Below are 4,466 nucleotides of genomic sequence, written 5' to 3' on the forward strand. Positions count from 1 at the left end.
TCATGCACAGCTCTCTCTCTCTCTCTCTCTCTGTACTTCAAGAACAGTTTCCCGTCTAAAAATCTGTTTTCTGCATTATTCGCTTGCTTGTTACACACAAGTCTACTGTTGTTTACAGCGCTGTGGGCCGCTGTTTTTTTTTTTCCTTTTACATACTTCCGAAAAGAAAACCTAATTTCTGCCGTTCAATACTGAACAAATTTAAACTTTTTAAAATTATGCAAAATGCAAAACGCTTAGCCGTGTCTCTAATAAAACCGCTGTAACGTCAGAGGTAATGTTCATATGTTGATTAATGGTTTTCTTTCGTTTTTGATGTACTGCAGAATATTTTTATAAATCCCAGACCAGGAAAACCACATTCATGTTTTTATGTGTTTTATCTTCAGCTACTTTGACACAAAGGCATCTGCTGTGACGCTCACACCTTTGATAAAGACTTGCGTGTGTCAGCTTCCTTTTTATAGATACAAAAATATGTAAATGTACTGATCTGAATTATAATATTTCTGACTGTCAACATTTCCCAGATTCAAATAGAATTGAATCGAATTGAATCGAATCGAATCGAATCGAATTGAATCGAATCGTGGATCGAATCGATTTGGGACCTTGTGAATCGGAAACGAATCGATTCTAGAAATCAGTGACGATACCCAGCCCTAGTGACAACTAATATTTCTACTGAGCGGTGCGCGGGGCTGCCACGATGCATTGTCACTTCCCTTTAATTAAAAGCCAGGCGTGCGGTCCCGCTGCGGTCGCAGATTGCAAGAGCAGCTGCAAGCCGAAGGTGTTTCGGGGTTAATAGTTCTCGCGCGCTTGGGCGGTCACGTGAACTGCATTATTTTTTGTTTGGGTTTTTCTCTTATTACGAGACACTGTAAGTTGCCTGAAGTAGTCATAAATACTTATATGATTATTATGGAAAATATGGCTGGAAATAAGAAAAGTATTGTTTTGTGAAGAAAATTCCCTTGATGGTTAAATAGTATGCCTAGTGGGAGGTTCAGCCGCTTGAGCTTTGGGAATAGGTTATTTTTTATTTTTTACAAGTTCCTTGTTTATTCTTTTGGTAAATAGTCCTTTGTGCACTTGGGAGCCCGGCATAATAAAGTACACGTCCCAAACCCTTCCTGACTACGCTTCTATTTGTTCGGGACAAGTTTATGAGAGGACCCCGTGACAAACTATCACAGCTGTCATCTATCTGATGTGTTGGTGACAGTACGGCAGAGTTAAATATGAGGGTGGTCTGCATTTTAGCAGCTCATCAGTTGTGATTTTTAGTAGCATTTCTCTTCCTGACAGTGATTCAGATAATCTGCTCTGTCCTTAATAGAAATATCTGGGTCAGAATAACCTGACAGCCCCATTTTGGTATGCACAGAAATGCCAACAGCATCATCATCCATAATGAACAGCAGCAGAACATCTGATCTGATAATAAGTTACCCCTCCACCATATAAAGGTTTTTCATTTTAGGAACATATTCAGTATTTCTCAACTATTTTTGCAATAAATCTTTGGGTGATCCCCTAACCTTTTTTTTCTACAGTAGTAGATTAAAATTCGTAATTAACATTTCCACATATTCTTTGAGAAATGTTCAGAAGCTTACATTCTCATGAATCTCATGGTAACTTTGGGCTTTTAGCGATTTCTTTGACCTGCTCTGTTTCCTGGGTGGAGTGACTGTACAGCATCACATCACTGACTGATTTAAAAAAAAAAAAAAAAAAAAAGCAAGAATTGGGTTTGAATTTATTTATTTATTTATTTATTTTCTCTAATTCATACAGGCTCAAATATAAACATATACCCTCACAAATATTTTGGTTAAATGTTCCTTTAGTCAGACACTCTTGATAGTCATTAACAAGCTTCTGGCATAAGTTTTGATATTATTCTTCTTGGGAGAGTTCATTTAAACTGGTCGGTTTCCAGCACAGAGCTGTACTCAGCATTGCAGTGTTTTCTAAGTGATGTCTCCCCCATGTTTTTGATTCATTTCTCTTTCTGAAGTTGTTCACTCAGTTTCTCACTCTGTTCCTCTCCAGTAGTTACAAGTTTGCCCCTCAACCCTGAAATTTATCACGTTGGAAAGCTTGCAAGTACTCAGAAGCAATCTTTTGTTTTTTAATCATAAACAGTTTCCTAATGGCTAAAATCAATAGTGACATTACATATAAGTTAGTATTATAGATCAAATTACCTGGTGAAGTAATTTGCCAGGCTCTGTTTCTACAGTACCATTAGGTAGGGTTGCATACGCTGAGGCTGGAGTGGAAAACAAGCAATGAGGCTCACGAGAGCACGTATAAGCTCCACATCCTTTGGGTTTGAGCAGAAAATCCAACCCAAGTACTTCACATAGAAGTCATTCCACAGGCTGTTAGAGGCAACCACAAGAGCTTGGCAAGGTCTCTTGTTTTAGAATAGACTGCAATACATTCTGGCTTTGGGCAACAAAGTGATTTAATACAAAAAAGTGCCATAAAACATTTACAATAATCAAATGAGTGATTCAGCTGATGGTGAAGGTGGATCACCTGACAGAAGTCACACAAAGTAACTACAACACAGTGACACCTTGTTCAGCATTACTTAACGATAGGTATGATTTAAAGCTGTACACAGCAGTGAAAAACTGCGGTTCTAGTTCATTTTGCTCCATCGACCATGAAGGCCTCCTCCCCGTTGTCCCTGGGCAGAGCTGCACAGAGCCAACTGACAAGCCTTCAGCTGGATGCCCGATCTCATTTCCCATTTCACATGCAAAGGGGAAAAATGGACACAGGCTTCCTTAAAAGTGTCCTTAATTTATCCGAAAGCGGCCTTGTTAAGAGTAATTAACTGCACGCGTGCGCCACTCTGCATGTGGATATTAATACAAAGTAAAATGTCAGAGGAATACAGCTCTGTGGCTTCAGAACAAACAAGCACTTATTTACTTGTTCTTGAGGAGCGTTGCGGCAGCGCCAATAGATGACATGCACGACACAGTTCACTGGTTTGAGATTATTCTGTCAACATGGTTCTCGAGCAGCCTTGAGGGTCGCAGCTGACACGTTACTTCTGTTCTTCTCTGCCTGCTCATTAAACAGTTTTATCTATAAAGTCTGAGCAAAATGAAACCACTGATGAGCTGTGCTTTATGTGGTTAGTATATTCTGCTTGTCTTCAAAACACAAGCACACAAATGCACTTGTGCTGTGCGTCTACTTTCATTTCACATATGTTGAGCTGCATCAAGTCTGTCTTTTTATGTTAAAGCCAGTGATTGCATCCAAACGCCAGGTTTGGTGATTAATGATATCAAGAGTGGCGGGAAAATCCCCATTAGGAATAACAAAACTGAAAATGGAAAACTGCTCTAGTTTTACCTCTAAAATTATTACTCATCCTTATGAGACGTCAAAAAACCTTCATCAGTTTTTTTAAAAGGGTGACATAGCAAAGTAAAACTGAGTCACAAAGGACAGGAGCAGATCCAAAACTGAGCAGAAGTCACTTTATTTTGTCAAAGAGGTCTTTCAGAAGAAATGCTTGTCCTGAGATTAAAAAACTGCTTGGTATTTTTTAAAGCTGCATTTGGTATCTGCACATCAGCTGTACATGTGAGCAGAGCAGGCAAACATTTCTGAGTCGGTGTCACAGAGATGACATGGCAGGCAGTGTGCGACTTTAAGCATGAGCCCAAGGGAAGCTCAGAGAGGAGTCCTTGAATGTCATCAGCCTTCAGGTAGAAAGAGTCTCCTGCAAACAACGATACGGGGTGTCTGAAATGAGAGAAGAACTTAGAGAAAAACTCACCTGGAGTCTGACAGATGATTTCTCTTGAACTTGTAGAAGTTTGATGTGGAAATAAACAAGAAGTGCTTCAACACAAGAGTCCTCTCACACTTATTTACCTTTAAAATATTTTGACTTATTACACCTCTGGTTTTGGCAAAAGCATCAGTTTTGATACTTTAACTGTAAGATCATACAAAAAGTTCCTACCATGTGAATAGCATGTGCACAAACAACTCCCGGCAGGTCGAACAACACCGTAGAATAATGACATTTTAATGCCAGTTTCATTTAGGTCAGGTTTTTATCCTTTTCAGATCTAGAGATGGGTGAGCAGAGCAGGCAGGAATAAGGACATATAAGCAAATAAAAACTGCCTGCAATAATAATGAATGCAGAGAAAATGTGGAAGATTAAAAAAGGTTTTAAAGCCATTAATTGAAAAGCATAAGCCAGCTAATGTGCCCTGAAGCAACAGCTGACAATGGTATATTTGGTTCACAGTTAATCAGGTTTGAATAAAGACTTTCAAAAGCAAAATTCAGAAACATGCACACATAAAGAAGGAAATGTTGAAACTTGAATTAAAAAGAGAACCTTTATTGGTGATGACAATCAAAGTTCTTCAGTTTTTTCTGTGCGTTTCTATTAAGGGTTCTCTGGTTGAGAC

Source organism: Pelmatolapia mariae, linkage group LG15, assembly GCF_036321145.2.
Source record: "Pelmatolapia mariae isolate MD_Pm_ZW linkage group LG15, Pm_UMD_F_2, whole genome shotgun sequence".
Lineage (NCBI taxonomy): Eukaryota > Metazoa > Chordata > Actinopteri > Cichliformes > Cichlidae > Pelmatolapia > Pelmatolapia mariae.